General features: G+C 44.3%; 1 long non-coding RNA gene across 1 annotated transcript in view; it reads left to right on the top strand.

Annotated features, from left to right (window-relative positions):
* The first annotated feature begins 4174 nt into the window (after positions 1-4174).
* The window catches only part of LOC123384032, a 42316-nt gene continuing 26129 nt past the window's right edge, over positions 4175-20361 (top strand). Inside the window, exon 1 of the long non-coding RNA XR_006594576.1 lies at positions 4175-4793. This is a non-coding gene — a long non-coding RNA (uncharacterized LOC123384032). The remainder of the gene's footprint in view (positions 4794-20361) is intronic.

Raw genomic sequence — 20361 nt, 5'->3', positions numbered from 1 at the left:
AAAGAGTAATAAAAATTCCTCTTCCCCAACTGATTAAACATTCAGCCACATTCATTTTCAGGTGATCCTCAGAGAACAATCCTGGGGCACCTGGCTGGGCCGGTCAGTCGGTAGAGCAGTGCAATTCTTGATCTCAGGGTTGTGAGTTCGAGCCCCACGTTGGGCATGGAGCTTACTTAAAAAAATTATTTAAACATTTTTTAAATAAAAAAAGTAAAACAGAACAATCCACACGCAAGTGAGTAATGCTGCTTGAAGGAGAAAGGACATCCTACTTGTGCATATAATCTCTTGGTTGAATTTTTAAACAAGGGGAAGGAGAACATCAGGTGGCTTTAGCTAAGTGTGTAATCCTCAAAAGCCATTAAAAGCAAGACAGGACTTGGGGCGCCTGGGTGGCGCAGTCGGTTAAGCGTCCGACTTCAGCCAGGTCACGATCTCGCGGTCCGTGAGTTCGAGCCCCGCGTCAGGCTCTGGGCTGATGGCTCAGAGCCTGGAGCCTGTTTCCGATTCTGTGTCTCCCTCTCTCTCTGCCCCTCCCCCGTTCATGCTCTGTCTCTCTCTGTCCCCAAAATAAATAAACGTTGAAAAAAAAAATTTAAAAAAATAAAAAATAAAAAAAATAAAAGCAAGACAGGACTTTAAAAATCTTCTTGATGGCCTTACCCAAATAAGCCATTAAAAAATGAACAGAAACCAGTTTGGACTCTGGAGAAATTAATGCACACGTGAGACCCCGAGTCTTAGTGGCTGAGGTTTGCTTCTTGGCTTGACTCTGAGGGGTCTCGCTCTTCTCCGTAGCCAGGACTTGCTGATTTTCAATAGTTGACTCCTGGAGAAAACAGACAGTAGAAAATGTTGCAGAAAGAGGGGGGTGTCAAAGGAGAGAGAAATCAAACGTAATTGGGAACAAAGGAGGAAAACACAATGTAACCTAACATTGACAACATGTTAGTTCCCAGAACTCTGAATTCATTAAATTTTCTGCCCTTCTTAACTTCAAATGAAAGTGTCAGATTACAAGAAAGCAACCTGTGAGGCTTACTAAAGAATTTCACGCATAAATATTTCTAATATTACATTTGAGGTTAGTACATAATTCATTTCTGCCTGTTGTGCCTGAAATACAATCTTGGCTTATTCAAAACAATGATCTGCAGATACTGTAGAAGCCATAAATCATCAAAGACTTCAATTCAATTCATTGTCCTGTGCTTAATGAAAACTAGAAGAATGTATAAACATGTTGTAGAGACTCAGACAAAAATAAAATAGAATTTGTATACTACATAGACAAAATCCATTATATTTTGTTCCTTACATTTTTTTATTACTGAGGTAAAATTTACATAACGTAAAGTCCACCATTTTAAACATTTTATTTTTTTTTTCAACGTTTTTATTTATTTTTGGGACAGAGAGAGACAGAGCATGAACAGGGGAGGGGTAGAGAGAGAGGGAGACTCAGAATCGGAAACAGGCTCCAGGCTCTGAGCCATCAGCCCAGAGCCCGACGCGGGGCTCGAACTCCCGGACCGCGAGATCGTGACCTGGCTGAAGTCAGACGCCCAACCGACTGCGCCACCCAGGCGCCCCCCATTTTAACCATTTTAAAGCGCACAATTCCCTGGCTTTTAGTACATTGGTGACCTTGTGCCGCCATCACCACCAATTCCAGAACATTTGCATCACCCCCAAAAGAAACCCCATAGCCATTATGTAAACACCCCTCATCCGCCCCTCCTCCGTGCTCCTGGCAACCACTAATTTGCTATCTGTGGATTTGCCTCTTCTAGACATTCCTATAAATGGAATCCCACAATATGTGGCCTTTTGGGACCAGCGTCTGTCACTTGGCGTGGTGTTGTCGAGGTGTGTCCATCTTGTGGCACTGTCAGAACTTCATTCCTTCTCATGGCCGAATCCCATCCTATTCTGTAGGCGGACCACAATTTGTTTATCCGTCCATCAGTTGGATGGGCATGCGGGTTGTCATTCTTTATGTTGTTTTTATTTCCGTCCGTGTCCTGTGTGCATAGACCAACAGATCAGCAGCACCAAATCCTGCAGTAACAAAGGGCTGTCCTCTGCCCACCCTCAAAGCTGCCACTCTCAGCCCATCTATCTATTTCCTTCCATGTGAAATGCTCATATTACTATTTCTTGGTTTTGGCTTTATTTTACTTTCCTACCGTAGAAATGAGGATTTAGCTCTTAACATCACCACCATGTACCCCGCTCCATCCACCTTCACAACTTAGTTGTGGCACGATTTTGATTAAATTAGTGTTGAGGGGCACCTGGGTGGCTCAGCTGGTGAGGCATCCAACTTTTGATTCCAGCCCGGGTCATGATCTCACGCTTAGTGAGATCGAGCCCTGTATCGGGCTCTGCGCTGGCAGCACGGAGGCTGCTTGGGATTCTCTCCGTCTCCACCCCCTCTCCAAGGAAATAAACTAAAATAAATAAATAAATAAATAAATTGATAGTTGTATCCATACTGTTGACCTTACAGTTACATAGTTTGCCATTTCCTGTTAAAACTTTTTAAGTTCTGAAATTAATAATTTCTTTTTTTAAATTTGCTTAATTTTCCATATACTTACTTAATTCCACGTCCTTACTACAGAACCATAACATCCTTCTCTGGCTCCTGGTGTTGTTGAAAAGTCTGAGATAGTGCTGATTACTGACCTTTTTCTCTGGAAATTTTAGGAGAGTCTGTTTATCCCTTGAGTTTAAATTTCATAATCACGTGGCAGAATAGAGGGCAACTTCATTTATTTGGCCAAGAGTTTAATGTCCCTTTCATTCTGAAGGTTTGTGTCTTTTAACTTTAGAAAATACCCCGCTGTTATTTCCTGGGTAAGTCCTTTTCCTCATTCTCCCTATTGTTTTCCCAAGTTTCATCCATTTGTCCTCCTGGAATAATGCTGTGATTTTTCCCATTTGTTCCCTTTACAGTTTTTCATGTTTTTGATCTTGTCCTACTTTCTGGGAAAATTTCCACCCCCATTTCTAAAACTTAACACTGAATTCTGATTTCTGCAACTGTATTTTTAATTTTTTTTTAAATTTTTTTCAACGTTTTTATTTATTTTTGGGACAGAGAGAGACAGAGCATGAACGGGGGAGGGGCAGAGAGAGAGGGAGACACAGAATCGGAAACAGGCTCCAGGCTCTGAGCCATCAGCCCAGAGCCCGACGCGGGGCTCGAACTCACGGACCGCGAGATCGTGACCTGGCTGAAGTCGGACGCTTAACCGACTGCGCCACCCAGGCGCCCCTGCGACTGTATTTTTAATATCTGAAAGGTTTTTCTTAGCATTTTGTTTTGTCGGGAGGATTCACAAATGTCTCTCAGGATGTTAAATAGTTTTCTTTTTTTCTTTTTCCTTTCCTTTTAAAAAAAAATTTTTTTAATGTTTATTTTTGAGAGAGAGAGTGCAAGCTGGGGAGGGGCAGAGAGAGAGAGAGGGAGACACAGAATCCGAAGCAGGCTCCAGGCTCTGAGCTGTCAGTACAGAGCCGGACGCGGGGCTCGAACCCACGAACCGTGAGATCATGACCTGAGCCGAAGTCAGACGCTTAACCGACTGAGCCACCCAGTAGCCCTTTCTTTTTTTCTTTTTAAACATTTCTGGTCACAACATTGTCTCTGTTTCTCCTAGGTTCGTCTGCTTTTACTCTTGTCTTTCGTGTTAGAAGTTCGCTCAAGTTGGGGCATCTGGGGGGCACTTGAGTGACTCAGTCGGTAAAGCATCCGACTCTCGATTTCAACTCAGATCGTGGTCTCACGGTTCGTGAGATTGAGCCCCAGAAGCACAGAACCTGGTTGGGATTCTCCGTCTCCATGCTCTCAGCCCCTCCCCCATGCCTGCTCTCTTTCTCTCTCAGACTTAAAACTAAAAAAAAAAAAAACAAAAACAAGTTTGCTCAAATCGGAGCACCTGGGGGTGCCTGGGCGGCTCAGTCGGTTAAGCGTCCAACTTGACTTCAGCTCAAATCATGATCTTGTGGTTCATGAGTTCAAACTGACAGCACAGAGCCTACTTGAGATTTTCTCTCTCTCTTTCTCTCTCCCTCTCCCTCCGCCTCCACCTCCCCCCTTCTCAAAATAAATAAAAATAAACTTTAAAAAGTCCCTCTCTTTAAAAACAAATTGGGGCAGCTGGGTGGCTCAGTCGGTTAAGCGTCTCTTGATCTCAGCTAAGGTCTTGATCTCAGGGTCGTGAGTTCAAGCCCCACATTGGGCTCTGCACTGGGCACGAAGCCTACTTGAAAAAAAAAAATTTGCTCAAATGTCTCTAGATTCTTGACTATCCCTTCACAGTTACGGATGGGGCCTTAAAACTGTTGGAAGCTCTCTGTACTTTGTCAGGACTAATCAACTCTTGGGCCTCATTTTAGGATGCGTGGTAGGCAGAAAAAGGACCCGCGAGAGATGCCCAAGGCTCCACCCCCGGAATCTGTGAAAACGGTGCTTTAGACGGCATGAGGGACTTTGCACAGGTGATTCGGTTAAGGCCTTTGAGATGGGGAAAGAAGCATGCATTACCCAGGTAGGATCAATCCAATCACATGAGTTCTTAAAAGCAAATCTTTCCCGGCTGTGGTCGGAGAGACCCAATGTTGCTGGCCAAGGAACGCCGTCACCTCTAGAAGCTGGAAAAAGCAGGGGGTATGGGGGAGGGGGAACGATCTCCTCTAGAATTTCCAGAAAGGAACACAGCCTTGCTGACTCAAGATTTTGCCCCAGTGAGACCTGTATCCGACTTCTGGCCTTCAGAATGGTAAGCCAGTAAAATTGGGCTACGTTGAGCTACTGGGTCTGCAGTAATTGTCTCAGCAGCAGTAGAAAGCCAATACTGGGGGATTGAGTGGAGATTCCGGCTGTTCCACTGAGGACTCCCGATATCATTATTTATGAGTTTGTTTTTTTTCCCCCTCTCTTGGTCTGGTCAGCGATGAATCCTTTAGTCTCCTGCCGGAGAGGGTGTATCAGGCTCAGACAGACCCTTTCCAACGTTTACAAGAGTAAAGCGTCTCGTATACGTATTACGGCTTCCACAGTGCAGGGGTGTCGAGGGAGTGAGGGAGGGACTTGAAAGGACCAAAGACGTGAGCTTGCTGCACTGGAGCGGGGGAAGCTGGTGCTTCCACGAAGCCACAGCACAGAGCCACCAAAGCGGGGTGGCCGCAGGGTGGGGGCTGGTGGGGGGAGGTCCGTGAACCATCACATCTGACACTGGGATGATGGTTCGTGTCGCTTCCGCCTCCCAGATCGAACGCACCTTCCTCTCACTGGCAAACTCAACGTGGAGCCACGTATGGAAAGGGGTTCTGGGAAGCGTGGTTCCCAGCCTTACGTGGGCTGGTGATGGGGGCCAGTTGATGGACGATAGTCCAGCACAGAGGGACAAGCTTGGCTGCTGGATTCTGGAAGCTGAACTGAGTGAGGAAAGGCTCCGGGAATCCCATTGTTCAGAACATGGACTCAAATTCAGCCCCTCTTTTTAGCGAGGCACCCATTCCTTCCTTGGCCTTGCCAATACTCCTAAGTCCAGCGCTGCTCCAGCCCCAGCTCTCCGGAGCAGGACTGGGGTTGGAGAAGGGGTGGGGGTGGGGGGGTGGGGAGAAGAGGGGGACGAGCCTCACACAGTCCTGTTCTCAGCCCCGCCCAGGCCCCCCGAGCCTTTCCGTTCCATTCCGTACCGATTGCTTCTTTCGGGCTTGCTTCTCTGAGGGTTGGGTTGCGGCTTTTTCTGCTCTGCGTTTCCCACGTGGCGGTCATTCTCTCAGAATCTATCGACAGCTGACACCTGCTGCTGTGACGGTCGGTCTCCCCGTCCTTGTCGGTTCATACTTGAGTCGTTCCTTTATCAGATTAGTGGGGTTTCAGGACATTGACGAGCCCATGTGTTACTGTGTTTAAGTGAAAGTCTGTGCAATGTTTAATATAAATGTTGTAGAGTGCAAAGAACTTGAAGTCGGGCGACCCACATCTGGTTCCAGGCATCTTGCCATTTTACTTGTGAGAACACCAGTTTTCTCCTCTCTGAAGCAAGTTGGTGCCATTGGGGGTCCTTTTTAAAGACTCTAATGAAAGGTCTGACCCCTCTCTGTTTAAGAAAAAAAAAATGGTGGAGGAGCACCTGGGTGGCTCAGCCTGTTGAGTGTCTGACTCTTGATTTTGGCTCAGGTCATGGTCCCAGGGTCATGGGATTGAGCCCTACATCAGGCTCAATGTGGAGCCTGCTTGGGATTCATTCTCTCTCTCTCTCTCTCTCTCTCTCTCTCTCTCTCTCTCTCTCCCCCCCCCCCGTAAAAAATAAAAATAAAGTAGTGCATATGCACACAAAATTGAGTGTGTTCTAGAAGGTTCATGGGCCCCAAAGGCCTTCCACAAACCCTCCAAGGGTATCAACCCCCATGTTCAGAACCCCTGGCTTAGATGGTCTCTGCTGTCACTTTAAGACCTGACATTCTGATTCTCAAAGTGCCTTGTATATAATAGATTTCAAAGGTGACATTTGAAGCTGGCCTTTTTAAAGTTAACAAAATAGTTTCAATGTACTGTTAGGAAACAAAAAAAAGGTGAAGTCCAAGAGTTAGTCTGAATTCAGTTCACAGAGTCCAGGGGCTTTGAGATATAAGTGGCTGTGGATGCCGGCTAATTGGCACGACCAGTGGAAGGACTGAACGGATGAAAGAAACCCTCTCTCGTTTGCTCACCGTGACAAATGCCATGGAATCCTGGTGAGAAATCTAAACAGCAGCTTGGCCAGAAGGGAGCTAATGTGGTACCGGTGACGTTAGCAGTGGCCTCCCTAACCGTATTCTCTCGTGGCATGTAATTTTGAATAACAACGTCAAGGAAACAGGCTGCACTGAACTCGAAACTAGGTAATAGCATCACTGTGTACCCAGTGGCCCTACGTTATTTTTGGTCTTTATTTCCAGCTCTTCAGGACCCGAGGGGCAGCGCAGCTAATGGGGTTCCACGCATGTTATACCACATCTGGCTAAGGAGCGAGATCTGCTTGTTCCGGGCTGTGGGTTAAGTGGCTGACATACAGAGCTGTTGTCTGTACTACTGAGAAAGATGAGGGGAATGAGGACGCAACTGTAGTCTGGGTCAGGGAGAGTTAAGAGAAGGGTCTTAGGGCGCCTGGGTGGCTCAGTCGGTTGAGCATCTGACTTCGGCTCAGCTCATGATCTCATGACTCACGGGTTCGAACCCCAGGTTGGGCTCTGTGCTGACAGCTCAGAGCCTGGAGCCTGTTTCCGATTCTGCGCCTCCCTCTCTCTCTGCCTCCCTCTCTCAAAACTAAATAAACATTAAAATAGAGAGAGAAGGGTCTCTACCACCCTGCCCCCAGAAGTTGATGTGACACTGTAGTTACAGCTCTTCATCTCTGGACCTTAAGCGAGCTCAGGGTAGCCCTGCGATGCTAATTGTCTCCATTTGCCATCTGGTTGAGGCTACTTGGAACCCAGGTGTTCTGCCACAGTGGGATTATTATGGAATGAACGGATGCCACACACCTGTGACCTTTGTGCCGCCTTCCAATGCCTTAGTAATTTTTTTCACCCTCTTCTTTTTTTTTTTTTTTTAATTTTGCATGCTATAATTTTCTTTAGGGAGTTGAGTCTGCTGAGTAAAAGTTACGTTGGATTGTTTCTTATGGCGTATAATTAAAGCAGCAGCTCCATCAGCCAAACAATCCTTAAAAAAAAGATTTTGAAATAGGTGTTAACAGTATTTACCCCATTCTACAGCTGGTAAAACAGATACCCAAAGGGAGAGCTGTCGTCCTAACACCGACATAGTGGGTCAGCGAGGCTCGGGAAGAGGCTCTGGCATCTTCACTGTTCTACCTCATCTAGGCATAATGGCCACCCGTTGTGTGGGTTTTGATTTTTCTGAGAATGGAGCCTAGTTTGTTTTAAATTTATTTACATTCATTTATTTTTTGGGAGATGAAGGAGACAGAGCGTGAGCAGGGGAGGGACAGAGAGAGAGAGGGAGACGCAGAATCTGAAGCCGGCTTCAGGCTCTGAGCTGTCCACACAGAGCCCGACGTGGGGCTCGAACTCACGAGCCGTGAGATCATGACCTGAGCCGAAGTCAAACACTTAACCAACCGAGCCACCCAGGCACCCCATGAAATTGTGTTTTGTTAATACGTTGACTAAAGAGAGGCGCCTGGGTGGCCCAGTCTGTTAAGTGTCTGACTCTTAGTTTCGGCTCAGGTCATGATCTCATAGTTTGTGAGTTTGAGCCTTACATCAGGCTCTGCACTGACAGCGCAGAGCCTGCTTGAGATTCTCTCTCTACTCTCTCTCTCTCTGCCCCTCTCCTGCTCATGATCTCTCTCTCTCTCAAAATAAATAAACTTAAAAAAAAATTTTAATGTTGGCTGAAGAATTTGGGGGCATTGATTTTGGGGGGTCCTTTTTTGTTTTTAACTCCCATGATCTGCTTCTAGAGAAGTTCTGGGCTCCACCCCCCTCATTTATAACTCTTTGTCTCCTAAGAGCCAAGGGATAAACTCTAGCCAACGGCTCTGGAGCCACCCCCCTTTGACACGGCTCATTCCACCTAGTTGGCCTTTAGCGCCCAATGGCCAGCCCTGCCCACTGTGTGGAAACAATAGATAACTGCCTGGGCTGGCAGTGCCCTGGTATGTGGGTGCGGTTGAGAAGCTTTGGGCCAAACTGTATAGACTTGCTTGTCTCAAGATTAGCACTTTCTAAAAGCAGAGAAGAGATGAGGGGCAGGGGGCACGTAAATTTTCCTCCTGGGAGGTGAGAGGGGTCCGTAGGTGGGCAGGGAGCTTGTTCATCAAAAAATCATAGGAGGAAGTCAAAGAGGAGGCAAGAGGAAGGATAGGGGTGTTTTTAAAAATCCTGCCTCCATGGAAAAAAAAAAAAAAAAAAAGAGTCCGGAAAATGATGGCCCCATACCAAACTGTATCAACCCCGAACATGTTGGACACCACCCGCTATGGGTTGGGCAGAGTTGGTGCAGGCCTGGCAGAGGCTGAGTAGCCAATACTATGCCAAAGGCTTGATGTGGCAGGAGGTGACAGGACAAAGGTATTGGAGTGTGCCAGTTGGGCGCCAGCCTTCTTAGCTGTCAGAACTGGTCTTGGAAAAAAGCACAGCCCTTGGGTGTACTTTTGTGGGAGGCACTTTTAGTCTATGAAAACAGCTGCCTCTCCCTTCAGGCTTCCTTCCTGTGACTGAACAGGCCAGAGTGGAAGGTCAAGGGCAGGCAGTAGAACAAGGACAAAGGAAGGAGGTGTGGATTGTACATACAGCCATGTTCTAATCCTAGCTCACGGACTTCCTGCATATGCAGAATGAAACAAAACAAAAAATTAGAGAGTTGGGTGGGAAAGAGGCTGGGAAACGTGTAAGTGAACGGAGCTTCAACAACAAAACAGCGAACAGATAAGGGATTCTTGGGAGGACCCTGCCTGTGAATGACTTTGAAATGACCTTAAAAAGGTCCTGTTTCCACACTGATGGGCAAGAAAGAAACCAGTGGCCTCATGTTTCCTACTAAAGGTAAGGTCAATAGCCGTACCTCATTAAGGTGTCTTGAAGGTGAAAGATGGAAAGTCCATAAAGAGGAACAGATGAGCTGTGGACAGGTATACTAACCCTGTTAAACTGAAGATGACGTGGCCATCAGAGATGGGTTTGATTCTGGGTCCCTCGGTGAGCTTCTCCTGAGCTCATACCTCACACCCCTGCCCCAGGACTTCCTTGGTGTTACAGATCGTGAAAATTATCACCTATGGATTGTGAGAGTGTCCCCAAGGACCAGAACACGTGAATAGTTCCTCTTTGCCTTCTGGAGTACAATATTGGTCCCAAGAAGCAACCATCCCCCATTGTTTTTGTATCTCAGCAGTAATCTGGTTGAATAAAGATGTTGAACGCCTACAATGTTCTAAGCCTTACCTACAGAGGTCCCACTGTAACATGCCCAGAACCGTTCTCCTCAGTCCATTTCTACCTCGAGATATTGGTAAGCTGATCAGAAGTGCCATCTTTTCATGCAATTATTAAAAGCCTAGACAAAGTTGTGTCCGGCTTGGCATGCCACAACTTTCTCTCTGAGGTACCTGAAATTCTGAGGAAGAGCTCCTGAGAACAGTGGGAGGAAAACCTGATGTTTAATTAGATGAAAGACACTCTGGTCCTGTTGCTGACCAGTGTCCTCCCAAGTCAGCTGAGTAAAGGCTGATAATACGGTTTGTCCTTCCTAAACAAATACCTGTGTGTCAGTTTGTTTACACCCTCCCCTCACACACTGATTTCTCTGCCTTGCTTGTTGGCAGAGAGCTGGTCGAGATGTTGCTGCATTTTGTGTCCACGGGACAGATGAACATTATCTGCGCCAACCTGCCTGTGACTGTCCCCTCACTGGTTGGCACTACTCAGAAGAACAAATGCCATCCACCCCAGCTCCCAGCAAGCAGGAGTCCTGAGAGTCACTAGCAGGATCTCCTAGCAAAGTAGAATTTACTTCCAAAAAGAGGTTTATGGCTGATCGGACTTCATCAACTCAGATGTGTCTGGCCTGAAATGGAAGGGGAGTGGAAGTCAAGACCAGAGTTCAGGACTCTGGAGAACTCTCTCCAGTTAGGTTCCAGATCAGAATGGATCACCGGAGTGTCACAATTTTTCTGATCATGATCTCTCTTTTAAGGCACATAGTACTTTCCACCTTGTATTAGTCCCTCACGTTCATGTTTTTCTCACCTAACAAACTGTAAGCTGCTTGATGTCAGGGACCACATGCCTAGCACAGTTGTAGGCGTTCTGTGATGAATTGGCATGAAAAGTGCTCTTCTGTTCCCACAAAACCTTTAGAAGATTAACCTTTGATAAAGCTCTATGTAAGCACAAATTTTCTGGATGTCAATAACATAACCAACTCCACTGAAGTCAGGGACCTCCACGCTGAGAAGCAGAAGCCTCTTTGTAGTCATTGTTTTAGGAACTACGGCATAGCTGTTATTCCCTAGAGATTTCTGAGGCAAATGTCATTCTTGACCTGCATTCAGTGTCCTTTGGTGCCAGATGGTTTTCTGACTATTCAGAAGTCTACTCCTTTTCAGATACAGTTCAGGAACTAGGAGCATCTGAATCTGTAGATTTTAGGCAAAGATTCTCTCCCAATCCTATTTCTCAAAAGGAGTTTAAGAGAGTAGATAAATTCTTTAGCTTAAATATGTGATTATGGAATTATCAAAGAAAGAAGGGGCATACACTCGAACCACATCTCACTTGAACACATCCCACAACTGTGAGACTTTGAATCTACTGCCGTTGTAGGAGCTGAATTTTCAAGATCCAAAGATTCAGCACCATGGTCAGAGCCATAATAAATTGGGGCCTGAAACAAATTCTCTGTGTAGGAGGAAAGTAATGGGAAACTTTACCTGAAGAATTCTCCTTTTATTTTTTTTTTTAAATTTTTTTCAACGTTTATTTTATTTTTGGGACAGAGACAGAGCATGAATGGGGGAAGGGCAGAGAGAGAGGGAGACACAGAATCGGAAACAGGCTCCAGGCTCTGAGCCATCAGCCCAGAGCCCGACGCGGGGCTCGAACTCACGGACCGTGAGATCGTGACCTGAGCTGAAGTCGGACGCTTAACCGCATGCGCCACCCAGGCGCCCCTGAAGAATTCTCCTTTTAAACAACACTGAGCTACCAGTACACATCTTTTAGAATGGCCCAAACCCAGAGCACTGACAACACCAAATGATGGCAAGGATATGGAGCGATAGGAATTTGTATTCATTGCTGATGGGAATGCAAGATGATACATACAGCTGCTTTGGAAGATAGTTTGGTGATTTCCTGCAAAATTACACAGGCTCTTACCATATATCTAGCAGCTGTTCCCCTTTGCATTTATTTACCCAAAGGAGTTGAAAACTGTGCACAAAAACCTGCACATAGCTGTTTATAGCAGCTTTATTCATAATTGCCAAAACTTTTTAAGTTTATTTTTGAGAGTGGGAGCATGAGTGGGGGAGGGGCAGAGAGAGAGAGAGAGAGAGAGAGAGAGAGAGAGAGAGAGAGATGGGGACAGAAGATCCGAAGCAGGCTCTGTGCTGACAGCAACAAGCCCAATGCAGGGCTCGAACTCACAAACTATGAGATCGTGACCCGAGCTGAAGTCAGATGCTCCACTGACTGAGCCATCCAGGTGCCCCCATAATTGCCAAAACTTAGAGGCAACCAAGATGGCCTTCAGCAGGTGAATGAATAAACAGTGGTACATCCAGACAGTGGAATATTATTCAGCACTCAAAAATGAGCTTATGGAGCCATGAAAATACTTGGAGAAAACTTGAATGCATATTGATAAGTGAAAGAAGCCAATCTGAAAACACTACATCCTGTATGACTCCAACTATAGGCCATTCTGGAAAAGGCAAAAGTACAGTGACAGTAAAAAGATTAGTGGTTGCCAGAGGTGAGGAGAGAGAGAAGGAGGAATCGGCAGAGCACTGAGGATTTTTAGGGCAGTGTTATGATAATGGTGGATACGTGTCATTATAGAATGTACAACAAGAGTTAACCCTAATGTAAGCTATGACTTTGTGTGATAATGATGTGTCAATACAGGCTCATCAGTTGTAACAAATAGACCATTCTGGTGGTAGATACTGGTAACAGGAGAGGCTATGCACCTGTGAGGGCGGGGGGGTGGGGGGAGGGTTATGGGAGATCTCTGAACTTTCTTTTCAATTTTTCTGTAAATCTAAAACTTTTCGGGGCGCCTGGGTGGCGCAGTCAGTTAAGCGTCCGACTTCAGCTCAGGTCACGATCTCGCGGTCCGTGAGTTCGAGCCCCGCGTCGGGCTCTGGGCTGATCGCTCAGAGCCTGGAGCCTGCTTCCGATTCTGTGTCTCCCTCTCTCTCTGCCCCTCCCCCATTCATGCTCTGTCTCTCTCTGTCTCAAAAATAAATAAACGTTAAAAAAATTAAAAAAGAAAAATGTTTCTTAAAAAAAAATCAGGCCAATGTTCAGGTCAGCCAGAGAAAAGACTCTGGAAACTCCAGCTCCATGCGGTAATAGGTACCACTTTATTGCCAGGTGTCACCTGCACCGGACCCAGATCCACAACCATAGGTGTCACTCTGAACTTGCCCCACTCAGGGTCTTTTTGACTTTGGAGATCGGTTCTTTCTCTGTGTAGGTTTTCGAGGTCTGCTAATCTGTGAAATGAAGAGTCCTCTGTCTCTTAGCCATGTTAGTCCATGTGTCTGAGAGCTCCTTCAAGGCAAGGTAGGAGGCTGACCTCAACGGCTCTGGAGGAGGAGCTTCTTCATCCCAGAATCTTCTCTTTGCTCCCTCTAATGGCCCTGCTCAGGAAAAGGCTAACCCTATGCACGTACAGACACACTTAGCATGCAGATGGCACTGGAAGGGCAGAGGGGAAAGGAACTAGCATCTACTGAGCAGACCTGTGTACCAGGTATGCAATGGAAATCGCCTTGTTCCACCCTCAAAGCACACGGGAGCCGGCCTCTGGCTCCCTTTCACAAGAACACGTGCCCAAACATGGCTACAATGCACAGCCGCCGTTGAAAGAATCCATTCTTGCTAGTCATCTGCGTGCCTCGTGTTACATAACGTGTGCATTCCTCAGGTGAAGCTGAATTAAGCTTCACCTACACAAGGTGTTGTCTGAAATCAGAAAGCACATAATCCAAATTTGTTTATTTTTTTTCTTATCTCAAAAAGTCCAGAATCTGGCAAAGTTGGAATGAAATCCTCCCACTGGGAATAGAAAATAGAAAATGAAACGCTTGTAGATGACTAGTTTCCCTGATCGATACTAGGATATACAAAATTGAAGAATGCAGAATGTATAAAACGGAATCTGTAATAAGTGAATATTAAAAGTGACGCAAAACCACACACGCACAACGTGTGCCCTGCCGGTGCTACAGGGCAGGTGTGGTCCCGGATCGAAGGTGTTCCTGGGAAGCAGGTCAGGAATGAGAGTCCGTAGCCCAGGCTTTCTTCACAGGACTTCCTAGTTAATTGCTGACTTAGCTGAGCGCCTCGGTGCTTTCCACCAGGGCTCCTGTGAATTCTCCTTATTCTTCTTGCAAGTTCCAAAACCAGATGCCACTTTTATGGAAAAGTCTAATCACTGTGGAATCTAATGTATGTTCCACTTTCACGTCCAGATATCCTCCTTCCTGTTTAATTTACAGCATCCCCATGACTCACCTCTCGGTTATGGTCTGTAAGGCACCACACCCTTTCTGGTCCCGCCTGTTCATATTGCTAAGTGTTTTCAACTTTAGATAAAAGCACTTATGAGTTATATTAATAATATGGAGACACGAAAAGAGACTTGTATTACAAACACCAAACAATAAATGTGAAGCTAGATTTTCTTAAGCCTGTGTGCTTGCCTCCCACACCCCACACCCCATAGGCTATACTTACGAAGTTTTCTGCACTTTTATGGCATGAGACATGCCTGGAAAATTCATCATCAGATAGCATGTGCCTAGTCAAATATTTGTCTGTTCTAACACTTTACATTCTTTTCGAATTAATAAAAAGGGGCAATGAGGAGTGAAACCTAGATATTTAATAAGCAGTGGAATGAGCAACCTAGTGACCAAGAAAGCAACGAAAACCGTTCTTTTCGAAATTTCTGAATAAGTTCCCAACTTTCGCCCACTTTCATGCTACTATAAATCAATGCACATAAAATCCACATTTCAAATAACTTGTGGTAGGCATCTGTCTCCCTTCTCCTTTCCCAACCTAATAGAATACCAATTCTGTTCAGAGGATGAGAGAAAATACTTCCCATTAAAGATACTTGCCCAACACACAGGGTGGCCTTGTGACAAACACCTGATCCAAGCACTGCTTCTACTTCCTACCTTGAGTGTAATACGAAGCCCGGCACTGCAGCAGCCATCTTGTAACCATGAGGTGATAAGCATATGAGAAAATTGGCCTGTTACAGGCAAAGGATGGCAGAGAAATATGGTGGGTCCTGGGTCCAAGATGGCACCATTGCCTCCTTTACCAGCCCTGGACTTTTATTGTTTGAAATAAATATCTACCACAATTATTTAAGCCACTGTTAATGTGGTTCTTTGTCGCTTGAAGTCAAGTGCAATAGTAACCACTATAATCTTACACACAGCTTCTGTTTCTAATATTACAATTAAATGTTTATCTCAAATTCAGAGAGAAGCTAAGTAGCTGTGTATCTAATTTTGGGTCTAGACTTTGAGTCCTATAATAATCTGTTGTATTCCTTACAGTCAGCTCCAGCTAAATAAATACCAGAATAAAATGTAAAACAAAACAAAACCCAAGACGATAAAAACAAAACCCAAGACGACAAATACATTAAAAAATGACTGGGTCTCAGGATGAAAGACAACTACACATAAAATCATCAATTGTACCCTCTAGATTGGCAAAATCGCTGAGTCTGACAACACTGGTCCTGGCAAGATTGGAGGGAAGTGGGATCTCTCACAAATCACTGGTGAGTGGGTGAGCAGGTGTAAGTACTTTGGAGAGCAGTTTCCTACATCCAGTAACATTGATGATGACCGTACCTGATGACCCAGAAAGTCTTGTACATGTGCGCAAGAGATCTATAGAAGAATGTTTGCTGTAGCACTCTTTTATAGCAATGGAAGCCTAGAGATCTTGAGGTGTCCATCAATAATTGCATGGATGAAAACATCGTGATACAGCCTTAAGACATTAAAACCAACCAAAACAACACCCAGCCCTCTACTTCAATATGGGTAGATTCATTGGTATGCTGCAACCATCTCACGGGAGCCAATTATTAAACTCTTTGGAACTTTACGAGCTGATTAATATTATATCAGTAGCTTGAGATCGGCCATGTTAGGAGTATCTACATACAGCACAGAAGTTAGCAAAAACTATAAATAACCCTCCCTTTCCCCTACCAGAGCTGGTAGTTAAATATTTACCAGCACATCACTGGCTAGTTTCAAAAAACAGTATTTATTTCAGATAAGCTTCAGAATGGTAACTGCATGGTAGCATATATTTAAAGCTTAAAAAATGTAAGGAAATGTTACATATTCATAATATTGATCAATAGTAATAAACTATATTCTAGAAGGATAAATACCAAATTTGTGATAGTGATTCTCTCCGGAGAAGGGGGCCACGTAACAGCTGTGGTGAAGGGGAAGAGGAAGCTTGAACTTTTTATCCATTGCTTTGTATTTTCTTTTAAAATATCTAACTAAAGCCAAAAAAGAAAAAAAAAATGTTAATTTGCCCATAATGGGTGACAAGTATGAAAATGTTTATTTTCTGTGCGTATCTATTTAAATTTCAAAATGAAAAAGGCAAAAAAAAGTGGGGGTCAAGGGAAAATTTGCATATCATATTTCATTGGCTTCAAGACCTCACTGACTTGAGATGCACTATTTATATATCACTAAGAAAAAATTTTTAAATTTGCCATTTAAATTATGTTGGTGGGAAAATATTTTTTAATTTTTTTTAAGTTTATTTATTTTGAGAGAGAGAGAGTGAGGGGGGTCACAGAGAGAGTGAGAGAATCCCAAGCAGGCTCTGCACTGTCAGCATGGAGCCTGATAGAGGGCTCAAACCTGCAAACTATGAGATCATTACTTGAGCCAAAACCAAGAGTCGGACACTAACCGACTCAGTCACCCAGGTGCCCAAATGAAAAAAAAAATTGTTTTAATTATGTTGATGAGAGTATGCAGAATTATACATTGCCGGTAGGAATGTAAAATGGTACAGCCACTGTAAAAAAAAAAACAAAACAAAACCTTGACAGTTCTTCAAATATTTACACATAGAATTACATATCGCCTGTCAATTTCACACCTAGGTATATACCGAGGGAATTGAGAGCATACGTTCAAAAATTTGTACACAAATGTTTGTAGTACCATTATTCATGAGAGTAAGAAGATGGAAAAAACCCACTGCCCATCAACTGGGGAATAGATAAATAAAATGTGGTTCATACCCACTAGGGTGGCTAGAATCAAAAGACAGATAATAAGTGTTGGCGAGGATGTGGAGAAATTCAAACTCTGGTACATTGCTGGTGGGAATGTAAAATGGTGCAGCCACTTTGGAAAATGGTTTGGTGGTTCCTTGAAAAGCTAAACACAAAGTAACCGTGTGACCCAGAAATTCCACTCCCCCCCCAGTATATACTCGAGAAGTGAGAACACGTAGCCTCAAAAAGATTGCACACGAGTACTCATGGCAACATTATTCTTATAGCCAAAAAGTGGAAACAACCCAAACATGTATCACCTGATGAATGAATGAATGAACGAACAAACATTTTCTAGGGGCACCCGGGTGGCTTAGTTGGTTGAGTGTCCAACTCTTGGTTTTGGCTCAGGTCATGATTCCAGTGTTGTGGAATTGAGCCCTGTGTCAGGCTTTGGGCTGAGCATGGAGCCTGCTTAAGATTCCCTCTCTCTCCCTCTGCCCCTCTCCCCCACTCATGCACATTCTCTCTAAAATAAAATTAAAAAAAAAAAAACTGTTTTGAATGTGTTCTATCCATACAATGGAATATTATTCAGCCATAGAGAGAAGTGAGGAATTGATACACGCGACAACATGGATGAACCTTAGAAACATTATGCCAAGCAAAATAAGCCAGACACAAAAGGCCACATGTTGTATGATTCCATTGATAGAAAATGTCCAGAGCAGGCAAATCCCAGAGGCTGAAAGTAGATTAGTGATCGCCCCCTGGTGATCCTCCACTAGGAGGACGGGGAGTGGGGAGTGACTGCTTATCAGGGTTTCCTGTTCTGAGATTAGTGCTGGTGGCACTAACGCACTGTGGATGCACTAAAAGCCACCGGATTGTACAGTTTAAAATAGTCGGTTTTATGTTCTACGAATTTTACCCCCAAAATCATTTAAACTATGTCATCACGGACTTTAAGATGATATCGATCTCAGAGACACTACAGGAAATGTAGTGATATAGTGATGTAGCGATGAAACGTGATATATTTGCATGGAAACGTGAGGCTTCTATACAAATAGCGTTAGATCAGTTAGGCAGTGAGTTTGCTGCATTTGATAGAAAAAACCCATGATAACAGTGACTTAAACAGGTTAGAAGCTTATTTTTGTTTCACACAGATGAAGTCCTAATGTGGACAGGCCAGGGCCCATGAGCTATCTCCATGGTTTGTCTAGGGACAGATTTCTATATGTTCTATATTCAATATTTGGCTTACAACCTCGGAGTTACTTTATTGTCCAAGATGGCTGCTGGAGTGCCAGCCATCATTTCACATTCCAGGTGTGCAGCAGAAAGAGGGGAAAGGACAAAATATCCTCCAACTAAGTCAACTCTCTTTGAGTAGAATAAAGGTATTAAATAAATGCTCAGATATCCATAAAATGGGAAAAGCTCTATGAAGGCAATACCTATGTTTTGTTTATCAATTCATTCTCAGTACCTAGCACAAGACACAGCACATTAAAGGCAGTAAATTTTTAAAAAAGTGTGATGTGAATAGATACATGCGTGGAAATGGATAAATGCATCATGATTCAACCATTTAAATATTTTTGACCGACAATGCCCTCACAAACATGTTGAACGTTCCTCAAACCCAGCGGACTGTCCATAAGAAATGTGACAAGCACACGTATGTCCTCTTTAGTGAACTGTCTGTTCACGTCTTCTGCCCATTTTTAAATTGGATTACTTGTTTTCAGCGTGTTGTATCAGTTCTTAATATATTTTGGACACTAACCATTTATCAGATATGTCATTTGCCTCATTCTGTAGGTTGCCTTTTAGTCTTTTTCATTATTTCCTTCACTGTGCAGAAGCTTTTTATTTTGATGTAGTCCCAATAGTTTATTTTTGCTTTTGTTTCCCTGGCCTTGGGAGACACATCTAGAAAGATGTTGTTATAGCCAATGTGAGAGAAATTACTGCCTGTGCTGTCTTCTAGGATTTTTACGCTTTCAAGTCTTACATTTAGGTCCTTAATCCAAATTGAGTTTATTTTGTGTATAAAGTAAAAAAGCGGTCCAGTTTCATTCTGTTACATGTCGATGTCCAGTTTTCCCAGCACCATTTGTTGAAAATACTCTTTTTCCCATTGCGTACCCTTTCCTGCTTTGTCAAAGATTAATTGATCATATAATCGTGGGTTTGTTTCTGGGCTTTCTATCCTATTCCATTGATCTACGTGTCTATTTTTGTGCCACTGCCATACTGTTTGATTACTACCGCTTTGTAATATACCTTGCAGTATCTCTTGTCTGATTGCTGTGGCTCAGACTTCCAGTAACATGTGGAATAAAAGTCGTGAGAGTGGACCTCCTTGTCTTATTCCTGACCTTAGGGGAAAAGCTCTCAGTTTTTCACCGTTGAGTATAACGTTAGCTGTAAAAACTCACTCTTTAAATGTGAAGACAGTTGTAAAGCTTACCACGGGAAAGTTGTCCATCTGTCAGAGCAGAGTAATTATCTGCTTCCAGATCCACCCCGGATCACTTGCAAATGATTAGAATGAACTTAGCACTTCTCAGCATAATTCACAGCCACCACCATTCCAGAACTGTTTCATATTTTCCCACTGTTATAATCTTTTTAAAAATTTTTTAACGTTTATTTTTTTGAGAGCGAGAGAGACAGTGCGTGAGTTGGGGAGGGGCAGAGAGAGAGGGAGACACAGAATCTGAAGCAGGCTCCAGGCTCTGAGCTGTCAGCACAGAGCCTGATGTGGTGCTCGAACTTGTGAGATCATGACCTGAGCTGAAGTCAGTCGCTGAACCAACTGAGCCACCCAGCTGCCCCACCCAATGTTATAATCTAAATTGTGTCCCCACCACCAAAACATATGTTGAAGTCCTAAACCCCAGTACCCCAAAATGTGATTATTTGTAGATAGTCTTTAGAGAGACAATTAACTTGGGGCACCTGGATGGCTCAGTTGGTTGAGCACCTGACTCTTGATTTTGGATCAGGTCGTGCTCCCAGGGTCGTGGGATTGAGCTCCATGTTAGGCTCTGCACTGAGCGTGGGGCCTGCTTAAGATACTGTCTCTCTCTCCCTCTGCTCCTCTCCCCTGCTTGCACCCTGGGCTTTCTTTCTCTCTAAAATAAAAATAAGAGGAAAAAATAAAAATGCAGTGAACTTAAGTGAGGTCATTAGGGAGGCCCTAATCCAATCTGACTGGTGTCCTTGTAAGAAGAGGAGATAAGGACACAAACGTGCCTCGAGAGAAGACCATGGTAAGACACAGAGAGAAAACAGCC

This window comes from Felis catus, chromosome A2, assembly GCF_018350175.1.
Source record: "Felis catus isolate Fca126 chromosome A2, F.catus_Fca126_mat1.0, whole genome shotgun sequence".
Lineage (NCBI taxonomy): Eukaryota > Metazoa > Chordata > Mammalia > Carnivora > Felidae > Felis > Felis catus.
Note: the sequence above shows the minus strand (reverse complement) of the source record. Positions and strands in the feature narration are given on the sequence as shown.